At 39.7% G+C, this 25,209-nt stretch overlaps 1 protein-coding gene and 1 pseudogene across 2 annotated transcripts in view; both read left to right on the forward strand.

Moving 5' to 3' along the window:
- Nucleotides 1–25,209, forward strand: part of CTTNBP2 (cortactin binding protein 2) — a 203,059-nt gene that overhangs the window by 20,315 nt on the left and 157,535 nt on the right. For both annotated transcript variants that reach the window (XM_057731496.1, XM_057731497.1), the window contains exons 2-5: nucleotides 2,923–3,118; nucleotides 10,339–10,455; nucleotides 17,056–17,163; nucleotides 20,881–20,944. The gene's annotated coding sequence lies outside the window, so the exon portion shown is untranslated. The remainder of the gene's footprint in view (nucleotides 1–2,922; nucleotides 3,119–10,338; nucleotides 10,456–17,055; nucleotides 17,164–20,880; nucleotides 20,945–25,209) is intronic.
- On the forward strand, nucleotides 18,076–19,608 carry LOC130851337 (ZZ-type zinc finger-containing protein 3-like; annotated as a pseudogene).

Here is a 25,209-nt window from a genome sequence, read left to right on the forward strand (position 1 = left end):
TTACATCTTGCCCAGGGCTGCTATTACATTATAACTGCAGAGTTAAATAGTTAGGACAGATTCTGCCAAGCCAACATCCAAAATATTTACCATCTTATTCTTCAGAATACAGTTTGCCAGTGATGCTTTACCTGAATTTTCTCCATTTTCCTGAGTTTGGTTTGGTTTTGCTATTTCTAAATATGATCAGGAAGTTTAAAAACTTCCCTCTTTATTCCCTTCATTTTCTTTGGAGCATTTAACCACTCTGAGCCAGTTATCACATCTCACAAACTAAAATCAGTATCACTAGCTGTAGACCTGCCTACTTTATAAAATATATGTAAAGGTCATGTAATAATAATAGGATATGTGCAATTCTTGTTAAGCAGAGTATGAGGTGGTTCAAAAGGAGATGGAGTAATTTTCCATCTCACAAATCTCAACTGTGCTTTGGATGAGGTGGGCCACAAAGGGTTACAGGCAAGGTTTTAGAATCACATCTGGGTTTAAGTCCTGGCTTTACCAATCATGAGCTGTGTGACTTCCCTGCCTATGTCAGTTTCCTCCTCTGTTACATGGAGATGATGATGGTAGTATCCATCTAATTGGGCTGTTAAGAGGATTAAATTGGATTAAAATGACTGTGCTTCATCTAGTGCCAGCACATAGTAAATTCACACATCCTGCCATTGATGTCTTAAGAAAGGAATTGAAAAGACAAAGAAGGGAATGAATGAAGAAGGAAAGAAAAAAGAATTAAAACCACCAAAAGAATGGGGAATTTTTCTGCTTTTTTGCCTTACACTCCAATTTCTAGAGTTAAGAAATAGTTCTCTCTTTAGAGACAAGAGCAAATGCTTCAAATGTGAGATGCCTTCATAACTCAAATTATCCAGAAACTTAAGGGTTTGCTTATTCACTTGAACAAATGGAATCTGTGAAACCTACAGATGACGTGTTCACTCTCAGGGCTCACTTCAAAACTCACAGATCCTGAATGAGATGTGAATTCATCTCAGTGCATGTGTACGCATAAGCAATAGCTGATTTCATAAGCTTGAGAAGCATATTTATGTTCAGCAAGAAATGAGCTCTTGCTTGAAAAATTGGCCTAAAAACCCATTACTTTAGTGGATTCATTTTCATTTATTTCCCAACAGGTAATGTAGTTTATTTGGAGTATTGAGAGAGAGTGCTTCACTGAGGCTGGGTATTATATCATTTATATGCAAATATTTTTATCTTCATCTTAGGTAGAAATATAATCATGCTCTATAAGGCTCGTCATGCACCCAGAATTTAATTAATGATGTGTCTGCACAGAGTCAAGATAAAAAGTTGAAATGGGAAAAGTTTGGCATCGCATGGCTTCAAGTCCTTGGCTGTTTTTGTAATTTCACTCACTTATTCATTCAGTTATTCACTGATTTAACAAACATTTATTGGGTTCCTACTATGTGTTACACACTTGTATGTACAAATGCATAGATGGGAGTACATAACCTTACCTCCAGGAAGGTTACAATCTAATAGGGAGACAAAGGCAAACAGAAAGTATCCTTCCAGTTATAATAAAATAAGCAAAGATATGATTCCAGGGGGAAAAGAAAAGATAGCTTTGCATAAAGGCAGTGTCTAACCAAGCCTTGAAAAATCGGCAGACAAATGTGCAGGGCATGCCAGGCAACAAACAGCGTGTCCCAAGTGTTAGTAGAAACTAAAAGTGGCTCGTTACTCCCAGAATGTAAAGTGTTAAGAGGGGTGAGGGGCTGAAGGTGCGAGGCAGGTGGGAGTGGAGGTTGGACAGGGTCCTAATCATGGAGACTTTGTCAAGCAACCCACTTCAGATTTTATCTGAAGGCAACCAAAAGCCAAGGAAGAATTTTGAGCTATAGAGGCAGGGATCAGATGTTCACACTAGAAATGTCATTTCAGCAGCTTTGTGATGGATAGTGAGGTAAGGCTGTAAGAGGGGCAATCAGAAAGTGACCTATAATAACAAACGGGCAAGTGATGCCAAGGTCGTGAAATATACAGGTGCCTGTGGTAATAGAAATGGGAGCCTAAAATGAAAATTATGTAGGAGGCAGGATCAACAGAATATAGGAGTTGACAAGATGTGAGCTTTAAAGGAGAAACAGTGATCTGAGATGATACCCTGATCTCTGGCTTGGGCAGCTAAGTTAAGAAAGTGTCATTTATAAGGTAAATTCAGAAGAGGTGTCATGGGGACAAGGTGTAGGAGCACTGTAGAAGATGATGAATTCTGTCTGGGACACCATTACTGTGGTTTTTCTAAGCAGAGATCCCTGGTATGCATATAGAAATGAAATTTGGGGACTCAAAAAAGAGGTCTGGAACAAAGCTATAAATATGGGAGCCATGGACATTTAGTGATATTTGATGTTGTGAATGTTAATTTTGTGTCAGTTTAACTGGTATAAGGGATCCCCCCCTAGCCCGTAAAATAGTATTCCTGGATGTGTCTATGAGGGCATCTCTGGAAGGGATTAGCATTTGAATCCATACTCTAAGTAGAGTGGGTTTAAGAAGATGGCTCTCAACAAGATGAATGGGCATCATTCAAGGGTGAGGGGCTGAGGAGAATAAAAGGGCAGAGGAATGGTGAATTCCCTCACTCTGATTGAGCTGAGACATCCATTTCCTCCTGCTCTTAAACATTGGTACTCCTGGTTATGGGGCTTTTGGACTCAGACGGGGACTTACATCATTGCCAGATCCCACCCCCACCCCCCGTTGCACCAACTGAGTTCTCAAGTCTTCAGACTTAGACTGAATTACACAGAATCTTTCTTGCCCTCCAGCTTGCATACAGCAGATCATGGGACTTCTTGGTCTCCATAACCATGTGAGCCGATTCCTATATAAATCTCCTCATATTATCTATATGTATACATCCTGTTGGTTTTGTTTCTCTAGAGAACCCTGACTAATACAGATATTGTGGGTATGAATGAAAATGCACAAGAAAAAGTAGTCTAAGGAGAGAAGAAGAACTAAAATGGAACCCTGAAATGCTTCAGGAAAAAAACAAATAAGGAGATTGAAAATTATCCAAAGGAGAGCATCTTGGAGACCATTGTTGACTTTCCAGGTAAAGTCAACTCAACGGGAGGTAAGTCAGAAAGCGGGAAGTGGCGGTGGCGGGGCGGGGCGGTGGGGGGGTTGGTTGCAGGATGGAGTGGGAAAAGCAAGAAGCTTGACTAAAGAGAAGATCGAAGGAGACAAAGAATGAGCAGCAGACTGTTTTGGATGGGAGAGAAAAGGCCAATGAAGAGGGAGAGGTTGAAAGCTTAGAAAAAGTAAATAGCTATTTATTAGGTCAAGAAGTATACGTTTTATTCAAAGAAATAGATAAGTCCAATTTTAAAATGCACAATTTCATGGAAAAATGATGGGTGATTCCACTTGACGTAATCATATTGAGTGTATTCTCACTTTTAACTGGAAGTTTTTCCTCATATAAGTAGGCATTTAAAGTTTATTTTGGTGTGATGAAAAGGAGAGTTGGTTTGCCAAAACACGAGGAGCATCTGAATGGTAGAGTCTCTCTGAGTTGAGACGGAAACAGATGTGTTTCTGGAGCTCATAAACACTTTTTATGTAACACAAGATCTATCATAACCTTGTCAGTGCATGAAGAACTTGCTTCTGAGTAATGAGTTGCCCTTTAATGAAGCGTGTTGTTCAGCATGTTGAGGGATGCTCAGCTAACACTGGAAGTCTTCAATGAGCAGCTGTATAACGCTCAGAACTAAGGGAAACGATGCTCAGGGAACCCAGTTTCTCAGATTTGCTTCTGCTGCTGCTCTAACCAGCTCAGCACTAATCTCATTCCCAGAGCCAGGGTGCTGATGGTTCAGAGGCAGGACAGGGAGCCCTAGCCAGGGTCCCCCCGCCAGGGAGTTTCAAGTTCCTGACGCAAGTTTGAGCCAGCACTGAATGGGCTCTGCTAGGTGCTAGAAGAAGACCAGTGGGACAATAGAGGAAAAAACTAGGATTCCTAGAAATGAGGAAGAGGACGGAGTCTGTAGCTACAAGACAGGGGAAGATGAGAGGTCGTGAAGCGCCCATACAATAATATGAAAAATCTTTAGATATTAAAGCTGGGTCCCAAGCAATATAAGAATCAAATTTATACTCCAATTCTGTGTTTTTGAAGGGCAGATGACATATATTATTTCAGGGCTAGAAATGCAGAAGCCACTAAAATGGCACTGAGGTTTCCTAGTCCTAGAGTGTGAATCATTCACATCTATTTTTCTGATACCTTGATCATGAAAACAGATAAAAATGTAAAAGGTCTTTGCTATCCACTTCTGAATGTTCTGTGCTGCTGCAATAAATCATATCATTAAGTCATTTTCTCTTATTCATACCCTGACAATTTGAGCATGTGGAGAAAATCACTCTAATTAATGAGAAAACTCAGAAAGTCACAATAATAGTAAGGGTAAAGATGTAGGTTACATATGCGTTTGTCTTCTCACAGGTTTATCAGACTGAGAAGACAAAATGAAAACTATTTAATTAGAGCTACGTGTAGCATTTTAATTCTCATCAAAGGTCACTCAACCAATTTATAATGTCAGCACGTCTTGTTTGCTCGTTTACCTGGGCATATTTCTAGTATATTCAACAGCTTTCCTGTCCTTTCCTTTTTAACTCAGAGTGTGTTGAATGCATAACTACACTTGCCTCATTTTTTCTTAACATGGATATTTGCTCTTTTCCCAAACACAGCTGTATGCATCTCTCCCTCTGCAGCACATGGCCTAACAGTATATTCCAGGTCTAACATTAGAGAAGCTCCCTTATTGGATACCAGGGTTCAAAAGCAAGGTGTTCATCCAAAGTATATTAGTTTGTGCTGATACACTGACTAAAGCAGTCTATCTGATTGAATGTGACCAATTGTAAGTTTCTGTTGGTCTCAGAAAGACAAAGAGCTGAATAAAAAAAGGAAGAGAGGGGAAAATAGCAAGCAGAAGAAAAAGAAAAAAATGGGAATAAGAGAATGAATAAATGAAGACAAGGAAGGTTGTGCTCACAGAACAGCAATGCCTAAAAATACTGAAAGTAAATTTATAGCATGCATACCTGCAGGTATCATTACACAACACAAAACATTTTGAATTAATGTATTACTCATGCCATGTACCATATTTTGTTCTATATTTAAATAATGACTAGTGAAGAATTACATGGTTGTCTTAGTCTAAGGGAAATTAGATTCCGTATGAGGAAAATAGCCATTTTACACACAGGAATGCCTAACTCTGATTATGATAGCAAGCCACCAGCTCAACTTCAACCAACCATCCTCCTTGGTCAGCTGTCCAAAATAGTCCCTTAGGTTTTGTTTGTTTGTTTGTTTTTGCTTTCATTTTTTATTTATTTTGGCTGCATTGGGTCTTTGTTGCTGTGCACAGCCTTTCTCTAGTTGCAACCAGTGGGGGCTACTCTTCATTGTTGCACGTGGGCTTCTCATTGTGGTGACTTCTCTTGTTGCAGAGCACGGGGCTCTAGGTACTCAGTCCCTTAGTCTTTAAACCTTGTAACTATTTCAAGTAGGTTCTCTTTTCCTTCATTGTACCTAATGCAAGTACATGATTATGTTATTATCAGTCAGTTAAAAATAATACTAACAAGTTGGTTTCTAATGACACCAATAATTGGCAAGATATCTAAACCTCTTTTGCAAAGAGGTTACATTTAAACAGAACAAAGAAATTGGAGGAGTGCAAGGCCAAAGCACTGATTTGGGTTTTTTTTTTTTTTTCCCATTATTAACACTGACAGCTTACATTTTTGTAGCATTTTACAGCTTATAAAGTAATTCCCTATGCATGACCTCACTTGTGCCTGACAGGAACCCAGTAAGAGAAACATTATCATGCCCATTTTCCTTATGTGGACACTCACGTTCGAAGGGCATGAAAGCTGCCCAATTCCAAGTTCATGGAATTAGTGAAAAAACCTAAGTGCACATCTTTTGCTTCCCAGTTTCATTCTCAGTCACTCTTCCCTCCCAGAGGAGCTAGCTCGACTGAAGGCTGAAGCCAAATAACTAGATGAGGCTTGGACATGGGTCACATGAGTCCTTGAAGTCCCAGGAGCATGTTCTGCTTACTTCAGGGACCCGCAATGTCTAACAATTGAGATATTAAACTTATAATAATCCCCATCACTGAATATCTTTAAATTGGAAAGTCTACACCTAGGTATCTTTCCACTTTCACAAAAGGCCGTTTTCCTCTGGGTCCCTCATCGTGGTGTTTTCTTGCTCCATTAAGCCAGTTCACAGTGGAGGCTGGAGGCAAAATTTCCCCTGTGGGACACTTCTCAGACCTCCCGTAGACTCATCCTGGTTGTTCAGGTCTGCTGTTCTTTGCAGGCGGATCTGCAGCTCAGATAACACTCTCCGAGGGCAGGATGGGTAGCAAGAGAGACGTGAGAGGTAGGACATCATGATGCAGTGATGTTGTCCTCCTTCTCCACAGAGCCACACGTGTAAGGAAACAGGGGTGGTGGGGGTGGTGGGAGTGGGGTGGGAGCGCTGCAGGGCAGAGCAGGGAACCATGATACAGATCACATTAAGGGGGATGCTTGATGATTTCTAACACTCTGTACCATGTATTGTTTCTGCATGGCTGCAGGAACAATGCAAGTCCCTTTAGGATTCCTGACTCCCGACATGAAGACAAAAGCACCAACAGCCACGGGGGCCCATTTTTTCCTAATGTACATCACTTAACTTTTGCAATTTGACTACTGTGAGTAGATGCCATAAAGGAATTTTCAAAGACGTGAGTGGGAGCTGTGAACCCTGGAAACTAAAGAATCAGCTCACACGCTTAACAATTCTATTCTAAACAACCAAGAAGGTGTTTGGAAAGGAACACATAGCTCTGCTTTTAAATTGCCCAATTTTCTATAAACATGTAATTTTATTAATAGTCCACATGGCTGGACTGTTCTAGCAACAATGCCAACCACACTGGGTCTGACTTTCTCCCCTAAATGCACTGCTCTCACTGGGAACCGGACTCAGAGAAGAAGGAAAAAAAGACTTCATTCTGACTAAGAAATCTCCAGAAAGCTTTTATCCTTTCCCGGAACCCCTCAGGGACACAACCTGCAAAATCATCCCAAGACTCCTCACCTTTTACCAGGGAGCGTGGCAAAAACTCTGAGCTACAGGAAAAGAACTAATATATGCAGCACAAAATAAAGGCCTTTCTGGTAATCCGTGCCTTTCTAACAAAAGTTGTCAATCAAATATCAGAAAATTTTTGTGTGCACTCTGTGTGTGTGTGTGTGTGTGTGCGCGTGCGCGCACACGCACGTACATGCACATGTGCACCAAAAGAATGTACTATTAGAGAGAAGCTTTCGATGAGCTTTTGTTAATACAGTGTCTTCTAATGGCACAAGGTCCCATTTCTCGGTTTTGAAAATTCCTATGAGTCCAAATATCTCTTTAATTATTCAATGGCAAAATACGTTTGCAACTCTGTAGTAGCATTTTATAGACAGTAAACCCGAAGGACAAAAAGGTTACCTGCCTTAACTTTAGCTACATGCTAGCAACCGCAGCTCTTGATTTTGTTGTCACTGGAGGCACAGGTAGGAGCTGTTTGGGCCTTGCCCCTGTGCTTTCTGTCCCACCAGTGTGGCTTCTGAGTCACAGCGGAAGTAGTGACTCAGAAGGGTGTGGGTATTTCTCCACTTTAGAGGATCTTCTCGCTCCTGTAAACCAGGATCGTCACCTCCCCTTCAACTATGGCTCTTCACATTTCAGAACGTGATGAGGCAGCTTGGTAGAGGGGTCATGTGTGAACGCTCTGGAATCAAATAGTCCAGGATAAAAACTTGGCGTTTGCATTTGGAAGCTGTGTAACCTCCAGCTGGTTGTACTTTACTAAGCTTCGTTTCTTAAACTTAAACATGAGACAAATAACAGCAGCTACTTTATCTGGTTGTTGTGAGGATCGCAGGACGTTATCCGTGTGGTCTTGAGATGGCCCACCAGGCCCTCCACACCTCACCCAACCTCCTGCCACCCCTCTGATCCTTTCTCCGACCGTAATTCTCCCCTCTCTCCGCTCAGACACAATGGGCTCCTTCCCAGTCCTGAAGCACCCGTGTCCACTCCCTCCACAGCCTTTGCATTGCTGTTCCCAGTGCTGAGAACCATCATTTCCTGATATCTACAAGGCTTTCCTGCACATTTTGGGGTGGGGTGGGGGTTGTTGCTGAAATGCCGCCTCATCAGAAAATTCTACAGTGGTGGGTAGAATAATCCCCACGCCCCCGTGCCCCAAAGATATTGACTTCTTAATTCTTGGAACCTGTGAATATGTTACTTTACACGGCCAAGTAGACTGCACCTGTGATTAAGTTAAGACCGTGGAGATGAGGCAATTATCTGAAGCTATCTGGGTGATCCCAATAGAAACACGGGGTCCTTGAAGAAGGAGGAGTGAGCGGAGGAAGGGAAGGAGATTGGAAGATGTCCTGCTGCTGGCTTTCAATATAGAGGAATGGACCATGAGCTAAGGAGTGCAGGCAGCCTCTAGAAGCTGAAAAAGGCAAGGAAACGGATTCCTCCCAGCGCATCTAGAAGAAATACAGCCCTGCTCTCCATTTTAGACTTCTCCACTCCAGAGCTGTAAGGTCATACATTTGTATTGATTTACACCACTGAGTTTGTGGTAATTTGTTGCAGCAGCGATAGGAAACTAAGATATTCTCTCACTGCCTACATAAAATTGCTCCCATCTCTGCTTCCACACCGTCACTTTCTCTTCTGCTTAACCTGGTGGATTTACTTTCATAGCGCTCGATCAGCACCTGACATAGGTTTCTTTGTTTTCTATCTCACCTTACTAGAATGTAACCTTCAGAGAGTGGTCTTTGTTTTATTCCCTGTTTTGTTCCTTGATTTGAAAAGTGCCTGGCACAAGGTAGGTGCTCAATAAAAATTTCTTGGATAAATAAAAATCCTAGCATGAAGTAATCTAGCATGAAGTAATCCCTCCATGATTATTGGAAATTTATAACACATCTGCGCGTGAGCTGCAGCCTAATTGCTACCTGGCAAAAGAGTTCCAGGTGTGCCTGACATAACTCTCCTGGGCCCTTGCAGGTGGAGCAGCCATGTCTATCCAAGTGTGTCATGCAAATAATATCTATTCTGTGTGTGGCGTAATGGAAAAGGATGTTGTGAGGCATATTTGAGGGCATCAACAATGACTACTCTGAAAAAAATCAGGGTTCTTTTCTCAAGAGCCAAGAATTCCAGAATGCGGTTGTATACTGAGCATGAAGGAGGTTTTGGTTTCAAGGGATAGCCTTCTTTTCATGTGGAATCCTTTTTCAGGTTGGAAGTGACTCTCTATGATAGAAGGCTTTCTACTGAATAGTAAACATCAACTCACGTGAGAGGACCTCATCTACGGCTTCCATTGGGCTTTCCAAGCTCATTCTAAATCATTAGGCTGGACTCCCGTACCTCTGCTATCTCCTCACCGCACACCCACTCTTCTTGGTTTGCAAGGCCCTCTGTTTCATCTATATGGACCAACCATTTCAAACAGGTTTCCTGTCACTGATGTATGGATTTTTCTTCTTTGACTTTTTTTTTTTAATTACCTCAAGTGTTGCAGGATTATTTCTCATTAGCAACTTCATTTGTTCTAGTCTTACTACTGTCACAGGAAGAGCTGACTGCTCTAATAATCGGAGCTGTTCAGTCCTAGAATTTGCTGAACCAAATGTCTCTGTTGATGGTGAGCATACTGCTGGAGAAACAGAACTCATGAGATTAAAGCCATTTAGTGCTGGCTTCCTATGTTGATTCACTTATCCATTCATTGATCTATTAATTCAGTAAATAGTTATTAAGCACCTACCACATGTTGGTCCCAGGGGATAAATAGAAAACGAGATAGACACTATTCCTGCCGTAATAAACATTACAGCCCAGAAAAAGAGTTAGATATTGACAACTAATGACAAGCATGTCAGGTCTACAAAGAGGAAAACCAAGATTCTAGCTGAACATATAACCTGTTCACTATTCAACAGATGTTTAATGAGTGGCTACTCTGTACGAAGGATATGTTTTAGGTGCTGGAGATTTGATAGTCTCTGACCTGGTGGAATTTACAATCTAGTAGGGGAAAGAGAAAGAACAAACATAAATAATATAATGTCAGGGAATGATATATACTGTGAAAAAAGATAAGAAAGAAGGCTGAAGGAAATGGTGAGTGGGTAGCTGTAGAGAGCCATTCTGAGATTATGTCTGAGTTGGCCTTTTTCTTACAGAACCAGCCTCATCTTATCAGCCTTCCTGGGAAGCAGCCTTAGGAGCAGGAGGAACATTCAGAGACATCCCCAAATCTTCAGGCTGGTTTGTGGTGCCAGTGCCATCATCATTTAAAGGTAGGTCTTCTCCACAACCTGGAAATGATAGTCATGTTCCCATTAATTCTCTGTAGAAGCTTGTGGCATCCTTTCATGCTTACATAATACCCGCACAGTAATCCCTCAGTAATTCAACCTCTAAAAAGCTTTGGAATACCTTTTTTTTTTAATCAATACCTATCAAATGAGGTTAGGAAAGTTCGTTCTGAGGGAAAAAAATCTGAGAGGTGCTTAAATGAGGTGCAAAATGTTAATCTATTCTCAAACTTCTAGCCTAGGCAAAATTTTCTCACGCTCATTTAGGGGTAATACTGAGTGTGTGGAATCATTGGCAAGAGAGCTTTATGGTGAATGAGCTGTGGACTTAAGATTGACCAAAGAATAGATATCTATTGAGCATCTACTATGTGCATGGCTATAAGCTTGGCAACTAGAAACTGAAACCAGGAGGATTTTTCTCCTGTTGATTTTCTCTACCTGGAATGAACTTTTAAACCTTATACTCCTGGTTATCCAAATCCGATAACATCTCTCACATATGCCCTTCTCTGAGCAATGCCTCCGCTACTTAAAAAGGATTCATTACTCCCACCTGTAGGCTGCATTCTAGGCATCTATACACTTGTAATTTTGTTCTTACCATTATGAATTATAACTTTGGTTATATGTCTTCTTGGGGGGAGGGGCTGTGTCTTGCTTCTCTCTGTATCCCCTATGTCCTGCCCAGTTTTTCCCAAAGTTTCCTGATGAAAAGGCTTACCTGGGCGCACTTGTTAAGTTATCTGGATTGTCTGGCCTCTCCCTGCAAATTCTGATGGAATAGTTCTGGGTTAGGGCCTAGGAATCTGTTGGTCTAATAAGCATTCCAGGTGATCCTTAGCATCAGGAAAGATTGGGAAATACTGACCCAGCATGTAGAAACACTAAGAAAATGTAATTGAGTGAATTAAAAAAAAAGCTACAGATGAACAGAACTTTCTTTTGTCTTTTAGGTCAGATAATCATCAAATAAATATAGCATTCCAAAAATAATTGTCATGTTTGGCTCCTAATTTTGATGAAATTGGGAAAAGGCAAATATGATGAATTGTTCCACCTCCCTGAACATGAGCAAATTAGTAAATCAACAATTAAGTTGACAGTTGCTGCTGAAAATGTAGCTATTTATCAGTAATCCATTCACAACTGTACATTCCAGCAGTGCTTCTCAACCAGGTGATCCCACCTCCCAGGGACTATTCAGCCATGTCTGGAGACATTTAGTTGTCACAGCTAGAGGGATGCTGCTAACATCTAGGAGGGTAGAGGCCAAGGATGCTGCTAAACATCCTACAAAGCACAGGGCAGCCCTCCTCACCAAAGAATTATCCTCAAATGTCAGTAGTGCCAAGGTTGAGAAATCCTGCATGAAACTCAACAGGAAGCTTTAAAAAATCCTTAAGCCCAGGTCAGCTCCCTAGACCAGTTACCTCTGAATGTCTGAGTGTGGGACCCAGGCATCATCATTGTTCGAGCTCTTCCAGTGATTTCAACATGCAACCAAGAACCATTGCGTTAAGCCCAAAGTTTGCCACCTATCAGCTGGGAAATTAGGCATGGAACCTCCCAGTTTCTGTTTCTTCATCTGTAAAATAAGAATATCACCTACATCAGAGCGTTATGATAAGGATTAAAGAGATAATGCATGCGGCAGTGCCCTGTAACTAAATATACAAAGGTAGGGTATCATTACTGCTTCCTGTTTGGGCATCAATCCAAGTGGCAGAGCTGGGCAAGTTTCTTGCTTAACACCACAAACATATTCTTGCAGGCAAATTCATTCTTATATTTTTGCCTAAAATATGTTCTACGTATGCCAAAGAAGTTAGAAAATTCATGTGCTTAGGTGAGTTATTTAATGTTATGAAGTCTTCTCCCACTCTCTCTCTTTTATATGTTTGGATTTATATCAGGTTTTAATAAAGCAATCCTTGTTGTTTGAAAATAATACAATGGGACCTGCAGTCCACCAGCTACCTACCTACATCTAGCAGCAGAGCACGTCTGGGAAGGCCACCACTAATCTTGTATAGCTAAGGTTGGGGCTAAGAGCAGGAGAGGCTATAGAAATGCAGAGAATGTACATGATTAAAGAGAATGAAGTTTACATGCTTTGGAGCATGGGTTAAGATTGATGAGTTAAGGCTAAGAGTCCTCTAATACCATGTTACTTCATGGTGTGGTCCAAAGACCAGCAGCAGCCTGATCAGCTAGGTAATTGCTAGAAATGCAGTGTCCCAGGACCCATCCAGACGTAGTGAATAAGCTCCCCAGTTGAGTTGTAGGCACATTAAGATTATAGAAGCATTACTTTAGCAAATCTACATGAGAAATTAGGCAACTCAGTTCTCCCAAACATCAAGCATGCAATAGTCTTCTGTGAATCCAGGTCTATTTTGGTTCTTTCCATGTCTCAAATGGATTCAGACTGCTGCCAACTGCATGGGATTTGTTAATTCTTACATCCTTTGCCACCTCTGAGTTTTTAGCAGCCACTCTAGGTTATTAGGTAATGATCTTTGATCTTATTAGGTAATAAACATAGAATAAGTTTAGCTACAAGATGATCACAATGTATTTTTGTCAGGCTATCATTCAAAACATGCTATTTCTTTGTTTTCATTATCTTGAAAAACATTTACCTGGCAACAGAAGGGTTAATTCATTAGCTGCAAAACTGGTTTCTTTTGTGCTGAGAGAGCTAGCTAGCTCATCCTTCTTGCTGAGAGAGGCAGTTAATCAGTATATAAAGACCTGTGATTGATGTGGCATAACTTCAAAAGGTGCGTGGTTTATTTCTCAATGCAAAAGCCTCCTACTCCCTGAGAAGCAGGCCAATCCTCAAATCTCTTCCTATGGCCTGCCTGCCTCTTTAAATATCACATCATCTGTACCCTATGGCCCTACGGCTTCTCCTAGTTCAGATTCTCAGTATCCTCTTAAGAGTATGTTTGTGTCGAAGGGGACCCTGTTCTAATGTGACATTGGTATGCAATACTTAGATTTAAATCAGTTATGAATTCCCTCCATTAATTCCTATTTCACCTTTTTTTCAAAACTATCCCTACATCTGCAATCATGTGTGTTATTATAAATTTTATGCAGTCATTCAAAACTCTACCTAGAAAATTGAAACAATTTCCAAGTTATTTGGTAGTTTGTTTGGAGAATTATTCAGATATGAGGAAAAGACATACATTTCACATGACAAAGCATTTAGTTAAGAAAGGAAAACACAAAGCCCTGAAGAGCAGGGGAAAAAACAAGATTTACGTTTTGAGGAAACAACTGCTAAAAAAAAACAGGCTAGAGCTTTTTAAAAGTTGCTTAGGGGGCCCAGAGTAGAGAGTTTAAAAAAAAAAAAAAAAAGTTCCAACCTCTTGAGTTACTTAAGAGCCCAACCCCCCACTTAAATTCCTGGCTAATCCACATTTGTGGAAATTATCAGTAAACTGGCTTCCTATGTGATATACATGAATCAGAGTTCCTACTCACAGTCCAATAAGCAAAGTAATCAGCCTCCAAATAGTCAAAAAATAATTTTAATTATGTAAAAATACATTGCATTTTTAAGTTAGTATCTTTCTTATATTAACAATTTTAAATGTATCAATATGTATAAGATGTAACCTTAAAAGTCACACTTGTGTTGATTTAAAGGTTCATTCTCATTATTGTGAAGTCACAATTCATGTCATAGTTTTAAAAAACAATTATTAATGAACTCGATGAGCTGTTTTGAAATGTAATCTCATAGTTAAATAAAAAGAATGTCTTTTACAGACTAATGTTACCTAAAAGAAACTGACTTTTGTAGAAGATACTGAATAGAGGATACAGTCTTGCCGTTGAGAACTAAGTATCCTGTTAGGAAACCAACAAATGCATGTGACCTAAGTAGAGCATAATTTGGTTTTTAAAAGCAAATTTTTTCATGTGTGTGTGTGTGTAAAGTGTATTCAGAGAAAGGAAAGATCGTGGTGATTGGAAGTTTCAGAGCATGCCTAATGAAGGATATGATGGAAAACTAGACACTGAAAACCAAAACAAAACAACAAACAAACAAAAACGAGTTTGCAATAAGTAGTGTTTGGGATAAAGAGAGATGGAAGGAGCATTGTACACAGGGGAAGAATATGTGCAAGAACACGGAAGCAGAAATGACAATGTACATATGGCAGACCAAGTCAGATGGTTCCCCCAACATGCTTTTCTAGCCCCTTTGTTCTTGCCTGCCTCCACATAGTATCCAGAAAAGCTAAATACTCTCCCAGTCTCCTTTGCAGCTAGGGATGGTCATGTGACTATGAGTCTTAGTTCTGGATAAGTCACATGAATTGTGCTTGGGAGTTTCTGGCAAGTTTTTTGCTTTCTTGATAAAAGGGACAACTATAGTCTACACTAATGTTTGCCCTTTCTCCTTTCTTTCTGTCTTGAATATGAGTATGATGACTGGTGCTTCAGTAGCCATTTTGTGACCATGAGGAAAAAGCCTAGCAAATTCAAGGAACATAAGCCTCAAATTGCTGAAGTGCTTAGTTAACACCAGTAACCTCTCACTTCCTCATTTTTTACTGTATAGGAGGAAAACATTAGACCTTATTTGTTTAAGCCATTGTAGTCATGCTTTCTGTCACTTAGCGGCAAATGCAATTCTCCCTAATACAGTATATGAAGAAAAAAGTGAAAATTTATATCTGAATGACACCAAAAGAACTTTATGGAGTGATAGAAAATAAGAATGTCTTGGAAGGGCTAGTTAGAGTATGTGGAACAGAAGAGTCTATTTGATACCATATGCATTAGGAAGCCACTGAATATTATCAAAGGGGAGAGAAAATACAAAAAAGCTACTTGTTAGAAATCTTACCAATAAACAGCTTGTTCTGACAATGTGCAAGATAATTCAGAAGAAGAATTAAAAGCAACACAGCCATATATTGAAGATGAACTTCATTATGGTAAAACTTAAGCTACCTTTTACTCCTCTCATTCAGAATTTGAGATAACCAGACCAGGTGTTGTGATTTCCCATCATATGCATGTGCTTCAGTTCAGGCTGCTATAACAATGTACCATAGACCAGGTGACTTATAAGGAACAGAAATGTATTTCTCACAGTTGTGGAGGCCCAGGATTAGGGAGTGAGCATGGCTGGGTTCTTGGTGAGTGCCCACTTTCTGATTCGTAGATGGCTATCTTCTATGTTCTCATAGGGCAGAGGGTTAGCTAGCTCTCCGACCTCTTCTTACAATTTTATGAGCACTAATATCCTTCATGAGGGTTTCATCCTTATGACTTAATCCCCTCCCAAAGGCCCACCTCAAAATATCATCATATTGGGATAAAGGTTTCAACATATGAATTTGAGGGGACTATAAACATTCAGTCCACTGCAGGTATAGGTTCTAAAGTCAGGTTTGAGATGAAAATTGCATATAGTTAAAAATGCCATGAAGAATTCGCTAGGATTCAAAGGAAGAAACTTTTTGTGTTTGTTTTGCATTTTTGCTGTGGTTTTCCTTTCCCTAGTGTAGTGCTCAGCAGACTTTTTCTATGAAGGGCCAGAGAATAAAGATTTTAGGCTTTGCAGACCGTACAGTCTCTATTGCAACTACTCAGTTTAGCTGTTGCTGAGCAAAAGCTACCATAGACAGTACATAAATTAATGACTGTGTCTGTGTTCCACTAAAACTTTATTTACCAAAAGAGGCAGCCGGCTAGATGTAGACTGCAAGTTATAATTTGACAACCCCTGACCTAGTGCGTTGGAAACTAGTCTTCTTTAAAGTGGAAAAAGGCCATGAAGTAAATTAACAGCAGAGGCTATATAGTCTAATTTACATAATATAAACGTATATGAAAATCAACTTTACAATATAAATGGTTTTATGTATTTTCTGTAACGTCTAGGGTCTTACTGATTAATGAAATTAATTTTATCTTGGATCAGTAACTTTTTAAATCAAAAGGCCTTAAGTCTTAATGATCCTACCAGCATCACTGACCTGCGATGTTGGCCGCCGGGGCCAGTACTGTGGCGGGAGTGGAGAGCTGCCACCGCGGCAGCGCCTCCCAGAGTGGCCTGCAGGGCTGGGCCCCGTGCAAAAGATACCAAGTTGTGCTCGTACAACGATATACATAATTAATATGTGAAGCCTCAACGTAACATGGCCATTAACAGTGATGACAGATAAATGCAGATGCTTGGGAATCAAATACTAGGTGAAACATTTTTAAAAAGAAAGGAATTTAGGAAGACTCTCCATGGCTGAAGCCGAGAGTCTGAAACCCTGATGCTTAAGCTCTATTCTAGATCATAGCTCCAACTTCTTCAGGATATAAGGAAAAGAGATAATATTTCCTCAGTGATAGATCTTTTGTTGTACAGGTTTCCCAAAGAGTGTATCAGGAGGACCATGTTATAGGGACTTGCCATACACAGCACAGCTGCTTCCCTATCTACTCATGTTACAAGATCAACAGTGGGGTTACACGGCTTGGATGAATCTTTTTTGTGGTAGAACTTTAAGAAATCGTAGCATTGGTCATCCTGAAGAAGTCTCTTTTCATTCTCAGGTACGATCAGGATCACCAACGAAGAGGCCAGAGCCTGTGCAAATTCAGAAAGGAAGTACTAATGGAAGAACTACTGATATAAAACAGCAAAGTACTAGAGAATCATGGGTAAGCCCTAGGAAAAGAGGACCTCCTTCTTCAGAAAAAGATAATGTAGAAAGGCAGGCTGTAGAAAATTGTGAGAGAAGGCAGACAGAAACTGTTTCACCAGTTTTAAAAAGAATTAAGCATTATCTTACATCTGAAGCACCAAACAGTTCAGAAAAAGATTCACTTATAAAATCAGACAAAGAGTCAGTAGAACAGAGGAGTTCAGTAGTGGGCAATGATGCAGATTTTCAAGGGACTAAACAAGCTTGTTGATGTCTTGTACTGGATGATTGTGAGAAAAGGAAAATTAAAAAGGTGAATAGCCGTGAGGAAGGGCCACTTAATTCTACAGTAGTTGAAGAAATCACAGACTATTTGGCTGTCAGTGGTTTTGATGACAGTGCTTCAGCTGTTATAAACTGTGATGACTGTCAGCCCGATGGGAACACTAAACAAAATAGCACTGGTTCCTATGTGTTGCAGGAGGAATAATAGCTGAAAATGGGGATTCAGATACCCACACTTCAATGTTCATTGATAGTGGGAGGGAGGACAGTTATATAGACAATAATGTGCCTTGCGCAAATTCAGAAGTGCAGGTCAAGTTGGAGGACCATAAAACAGTTACTGCCTGCCTGTGGAATATGTTAATCAGCTGACTACTGAGCCAGCTACGGGCCCCTTTTCTGATATTCATTCATCTTTAAGGGATTTTGAGGAGGAAGTAGATGTGGTGGGAGATAGCATTGCTTCAAAAGAGCAGTGTAATGAAAACACCAATGATGTCCTGAACATAAGTCTTGAGGGTATGCCAGTCTCCAGAAAACCAGAACCATCTTCTGTTCTAGACTGTTTTTTGGCTCAAATGATGTCATTAACAGAACCTCAAGAACATCAGTATACTCTGTGAACTTCACCACGGAGGGCAGCCCCTATCAGAGGTATTCCCACTAAAAACAGTTCTTGTTGCACAGAAAATGGACAATTTGAGGAGAATAATCTTAATCCCAGTGAAACAAATGCAACTGTTAGTGATGATATAAGTGAGTCTGTCACAAATCCTGATGAAATTTCTCACAATGAAAAAGTTATATACTGTGACTCTGAAAATTATGGGCGTGAAGGACTAAGTAAGCCATCCTCAGAGACAAGATTCGATATTGGACATTTGCCATCTGCCAGAGGGCTGATATGCACATCACAGAAGAGAAAGATAATGATCCTGATGTTAGTTACTTTGAATCAGGTGACATGTCAGTGAAACACAGCAAAGATTATCAGAGACTGTTACAGATGATTGCTGAAGTAGAGGTTCAACGTTCTCAAGCAGTCAGGACCTTGAAAGTTTAGGTGGACATCAGAGAGGAACACTAAAAAATTCCATTGGATTTGTGGAAAAACTCCAGAAGAAGGCTGATATAGGGCTTCTATATCCGCAGAGAGTTGTTCAATTGCCCAAGATTGTATGGGACCAATAGCTTTGGGAACGTTGAAAGAGAATTTAAAAATCATAAAAGACATACTAGGAGAGTTAAGCTAGTTTTTGATAAAGGTTTGCCTGCTAGACCAAAAACTCCTTTAGATCCTAGGAAGGATGGAAAATCCCTTTCATACTCTATGTTGCCTTTGAGTGATGGTCCAGAAGTTTCAAATAGTCATCTTCAGATGCTAAGAGGATGCCTGTGTGATGATATCAAACCTGAAACATTTAATCAATTGTGCACTGTTGAAGAACAGAAAAAGCTTGAACAACTACTCCTGAAATATCCTCCTGAAGAAGTAGAATCCCAATGCTGGCAGAAGATAGCAGATGAACTGGACAATAGGACAGCAAAATAGTTTGCCAGCCAAGTGCAGAAGTATTTCATAGAACTAACTAAAGCTGACATTCCAGTCCCAGGCAGAACACCAAACATATATATATATACTCCAAAAGTCTTCAACAAGCAGATGACAGCACCTCCTTAATAAGCATCTCTTTAAACCTTCCACTTTCACGACTTCCCACGAACCACCAGTGTATATGGATGAAGATGATGACCAATCCTGTTTTCATGGCCACATGAACACTGCTATAGAGGGGGTATCAGATGAAGAAAGTATTCCTATCATGTATAGGAGTTTACCTGAATATAAGTATCTATTACAGTTTAGAAGTTAAAAAAACAGAAACTTCAGCAAATGCAAGCTGAAAGTGGATTTGTGCAACATGTGGGCTTTAAGTGTAATAACTGGCATAGAACCTATCCAGGGTGTTGGGTGACACTGCCAGGATTGTCCTCCAGAAACGTCTTTGGATTTCTGTGATTCTTGTTCAGACTGCCTTCATGAAACAGATATTCACAAAGAAGATCACCAACTAGAACCTGCTTATATGTCAGTGACATTCTTAGAGACTACTGGGTGTTCCAGGGCACCAGTCATAATTACTTTGACCCAAACTACTTTCAAGCAAACAGATGACATGGAAGAGAATATCATATACTAGTTCTCTTCAACACATAGCAATGGTATCATTGTGAAATATGTGCACAGTTTGGAAAGATTCTCTGCTTTCCCTGAAATGACGCTCACAGCAGGATAGCTTCCTGAGTGTTCTCATCAAGTCCAGTTCTGCACCATTGTGGCTCTAGATCACTGTTCAGCAGCTGAACATTTGTGGTGAGCAAAGGGTTTCCCTGGTGAAATTCTCACCACCACCTTAAAGCCTTTTAGTTGGTGATCTTAAATGGGTGAGATGGAAATGAGAGCACATGTTAAAGAGAGAGTACATTCCAAAGGTTTCAAAGAATTTGGTCATAAATATGCTAATGAGAAGACAAAGTATTTCTATTAAAACAATTTAGTAACTTTCAGTTTTGTGAAAATAGTTTCCAGCACAGAAACTGACTTCTTTAGTCACCGTTTTAACCAATGATGGCGTTCGCTTCTAGGATACATACACTTTAAAAGAACTCATTGTCCCAGTGGTGGGCGCTGATGGCCTTTAGTAAATTGGAGCTGCTTAACCATATTGATGTCTAATTTCTTTCAACCACAATGAACTGTCCTTATCACCAACAGTGAAGCACTACAGGAGACAACTGTGGCATTGCTTCCTTAACCAACTCATGGTGTGAGTGTTATCACGTTGTCACTCAGATATATTTTTTAAGTGTAATGTTATATAAGATGATCATATGATGTGTACAAACTATGGTGAAGAGTGCCAGTGGTAGAAACTGTGTAAAGTCTCTAATTCACAACATTAGTTCCTTTAAAATACATAGCCTTCTGCCTCTGTATTTGGAGTTGTCAGTGCAACTCATCGAAGAAAACTGCCTAATATAAAAATCATGTATATGATAATAATTTCTCTCTGTTATTACTATTTAAACAAGAGATTAAATTTAGTCTGTGCGGTGAGCAAGAGTTCATATGCATTCTTTTATACTACTGGATTTTGTTGTGCATCATTTAAAACATTTTGTATGTTTCTTCTTATCTGTATATACAGTATGTTCTTGAATAACGTTCATTTGTAGGAGAACTGTGGGAAATAAACTATGTGGATACTGTCTGTTTATTTTAAAAAAACTTAACGATCCATTAAATTTACTCTCATCTGCTCAACATTTATTGTTTGTATAATTTTTTTTGCAATCTAAGATGGTCATTTGCCCTATTAACATAGTTCATAATCCTCAGGTAATGAGTATCACAGAATGTCACAAAACTGTATTTTTTTTTTTTTAGGTAAGAAGTGGATTTATTTAGAGAGAAACACACTCCACAGACAGAGTGTGGGCCATGTCAGAAGGTGAGAAAGGCACCAGAGTGTGGGGTTGTCAGTTTTTATAGGGGTGGGTAATTTCATAGGCTAATGAGTGGGAGGAGTATTCCAGCTACTTTGGGAAGGAGTGGGGATTTCCATGAATTGGGCCACCACCCACTTTTTGATCCTTATGGTTTGCCTTGGAACTGTCATGGTGCCTGTGGGGGTGTCATTTTAGCTTGCTGATGTGTTACAATGAGCATATACTGAGGCTCAAGGTCTAGTGGAAGTCAACTTGTCCGCCATCTTGGACCCATTTGGTTCTAATCAGTTTATGTCATGCCCTCGGGGTATGTCAATCTTTCAAAGGTTGTGCCCTGCCCCCTTCCCTCCTGTACAAAACTGTATCTCTTTTAAAATGTTCTCTAATTCAAAGCTTTAATTGTTTTATTTTTATATTTTTTCCTAGTAATGTAAATATCAAATTCGTTATATCCTTTTTTTTTTTTTTTTTCAATTTTCTTACTTGTCAGGATAGGCTAGGTGACACTGTGGTAATAAATTCCTGCCCACATCTCAGTGGCGTAACATAATGAGCATTTTTCTCAGTCCCAGAAGCTCTCATCCAAGTGGTGACCCGAGAACACACCTTGTAGCTAGTCAGGTAGAACTATTGACTTCTAGAACCCTGGGTAAGAGAAACGAGATCACAGCTGTTCTCTATACTTTGGCTGGGAAGTTATATGTGTCAATTTTGTTTATGGCTAAGTTACCAGAACTAGCCACTCTACCCCAATGGATCTACCTGTCAGGCTGAGAAATGCCATCTTCCTTTGGGATTGAATGGGACTTAGAGAACACATAGCATTGCCTCTGCCACATTCTATTGTATAAAAGGCTATACAAGAACCAATTTATAGTGATTTGATTGAGGTTTGAAATTTATGTAGGCTAAATATCCAATATAACATATAAGAGCACATGGAGATAAAAAAGTCAAAGGTTATTACCAGATTTTTTTCCCTAGTTTAGAGAGCTACGTTATAATACTTTGACTAATCATCAAAAGAATTAGTTGAGAATTAGGGAACCTGTACCGTAGAAGAAGAAATTCTATTCAAGATTCCATGATACTTGACAACCACAAATGTTATGTGTGAGGTATTGATGTTTTATCCAGTTCATTCCTTTTAAGGATTTAATGATCATCCTTAGCTAGGCATAGCTAAGAGAATACCTTTTGTTCTAGGCCATCTTTTTATTTTACCCCTCAATTCCATTAATCCATTATTGTTTCCACTGATCTGCTCTGTGGTGCAGTTTCTTTAGATGAGAGCCCTTATTGCTATTTGCTGGGTATCTTAAGGCTTTGATTATGTGCATACTCAGATCACTTTAAGCATCAAATCTTTGTCAGTAGGAGTGCTAAGGATGCTTTACTTCCCTCTAATGAACTATGTGAAATTGGCTGCTTGCTTTGTGTATGACTCCAAAAGTAGCAAAGTGTTACCATAATCTGTTCTCTCAAATCTGAGCCTTCTCACTCTAAATTTACCCTGGATTTTCTGCCAGGGTTGGAGCTATATTCAGTTCCTTTAGGCACAGTGATTCTCACCAGGGAGATGTAGATTTCTGGGTTTGGAGATGGGAATTAGAATCTCTGGAGTTATGAGCAGTGTGTATAGTAAGAAAAGGCATATTTAGCAAACAATGCAATTTCATACTTTGAAAAACAATTGTTTTTATGGTTTAAACTCCTGAAACTAAAAGCTAATTATCTTCCTGGCTGCTGGAAATACACAAAATGTTGGTGACTTTCACCTGTTGATAGGATGCATTTCTGAATCAGCAGGGAGATTTTTACATTGATTAAAAGGCACGTTGGGTTTAAAACATGAAGTTTTTTATGATGGAAAACTCAGAGTAGATCCTCCACTGTGCAGAAAAAAAGAAAACCATGGCATGATTGGAAGATCTGAGGGCAAGAGGGTCAAAAGCTAAGAATTCAGAGCAGTTGGTAAGGGAATAACAGGGGACTGAAAATACCTCTAGGAAATACTTAGCAATATAAAGGAGGAGGTCACAGAACATACCTGAGTTTGTGTGGGATGAGAACTCACTTTATTTCATTTGGGTGTTAAAAGAAGGCGATAAATTTGTGATCGCTAGAAGTGCATTTATGCTTGAAGCATAACCTGTAACCTTCTGTATGGCTAAAATCACAAGCCTGTCTGAGCTTTGGTTTCATCTAAAGTTAGAGGGTGGATGACAACCCAGGTCTCTTCCATGAAATGATTCTGTCATTTTCTGAGACTGCCCGCCCTTCCCCCAACACACAAAATCAAACAATTAGCCAACAGTCAAGGAACAAACATTCATCAAGCCCACATAATGATCCAAATTTGTTGGCCAAAGTCCTATAGGTGTTGCAAAAAAGGATATAGACTTTCCTTTCTGCAGGAAACTTATGATCTATCTGGGAAGACAAGATAAAATTGTAAATAATGCAAAAAGTACATAATTTTCTATTAGAATGGGGTAAGCAAAATACAGCTTGTGGGACAACTCTGGCCCAACAGCTATAGCTACCCTCACATTGCATAGGGCAGAGTTGAGTTTTTGCCACAACGTATGGCCCACAAGCCTAAAATATTTACTGCCTGGCAAAAAGTTTGCCAACAGTTATATTAGGATAATCAAATAATGGCACAAGGCAAAATGGGATAGATTGCAAGTGGTAACAGAGAGGACAGAGCTATTGGAGTTGAGATAAGGCCCAGCTTGCAAAAGCTTCAAGGGGTCCCTGCAATCAGAGGGGAGAGAGCAAGGAGCCTCCAGTTTCTGTAGAAAAAAGGAGGTGGGGAACAGGGATCCTTATAATAGTAAGAAAATGATGAACGTAACTGCGTATTATATTTATAATATACTTTTATCGTTTTTACTATGCTGGCCCTCAAAATAATTAATTTGGAAAAATCTAAGCCTCTTAAATATTCTTCAAAATGTTGTTCCAAAATCAATATTGATTAAAAATTCACCACTTCCCTCCTGAGAAGCAGGAAATGCTGCCGCATGGATACTTCTAATAAATGAAAATTTGTGATTCACTCTAAAGATAATTATAGGAATATACAAATGAATTTCATGGGATTTTAAGATGGGAAAATCTGGAGTTTGAAATATCAATATTTATTATACTTTGATTGATATATTTCTATTACTAGCTTCCTTAATTCACAGATGTGTTTTATTAACCACTCTAGTTTTGACAAATGAAAATACCTAACGCTAAATGGTAACTGCAACAGATTCTGGGCCTAATTATTTTCCACTGCGTCAAACTTTACTATCGTGGTAAACAATGTATTTTGGTGCCTTTAAATATTTCGCAGCGCCTCTGAGCCTTTTAGATGCTGTAGGGACACACACACTGAAGCCCATTCACCCAGAACTGCCCAACCCAGAAAATGTTCAGGAAAATGTTCCATGTTCCAGAATTTTCCTTGCTCTTCTTTCCTGCCCCAATCCAAATTTATTTTCCTGAATTGACTTGGTATCTTGTATCTTGGGGGCCTTGCTAGCTACTTGAAGAGAATTAGGTGAAATTGGTTAATACAGCTTTTAGTGAAAATCTATCATTATGAATGTTACGAATCAGTACTAGGATGTGGAAGAGTTCATTCAGTCCTAAAACCTCCCCTGCTTGGTAATGTGCTAGGCCCAGGGGACAAAAAGATGGATGTTAGATTGAGAGTGGCTTCTTGTCTTCAGCAGTGTGCTCCAAAAGGTGGTCCCTGAGTGATCCCCACATGCAGCTCCTGGGCGGCTGATTAAAATATGCAGCTGTTTAGCCTCTGAAGGGGGCTTGTTTGGTGAAGATACCTGGGGAGGCCATGCAGAATGCACATTTTTAGCATGCTTCTATTTTTCTGTACTTTTAGGCTAAGTGGGGGATGATTCCTGGATTCAAGGCACCCATCAGTCAGAACACTGGCAACCATGGCTAGATCTGACTTGCAGATGTATTTTTAAAATTGGGAAATTTCACATAAACATTTGATTTCTTCCTTCTTTTGAAAAATTAGAAGCTCTGATATCACCAGGTTTGTGTTTCTTGACTCAATTCAAGGAATTTTTTCCCCATTATAGTTGGACAGAGCCTCTGTGTTCCTGTTGGTTCAAATCCCTATCATTCCCATCTGTGTTACACACCTGGCTATCCTTATTCAGCTATCCTACATACCTAGCCCTTGTAATCATTTGATTTAATGACCTGTGATCTATTGATAAATTCAAGTGGATAATTACAA

Source organism: Hippopotamus amphibius, chromosome 4 (genome assembly GCF_030028045.1).
Source record: "Hippopotamus amphibius kiboko isolate mHipAmp2 chromosome 4, mHipAmp2.hap2, whole genome shotgun sequence".
NCBI classification, from domain to species: domain Eukaryota; kingdom Metazoa; phylum Chordata; class Mammalia; order Artiodactyla; family Hippopotamidae; genus Hippopotamus; species Hippopotamus amphibius.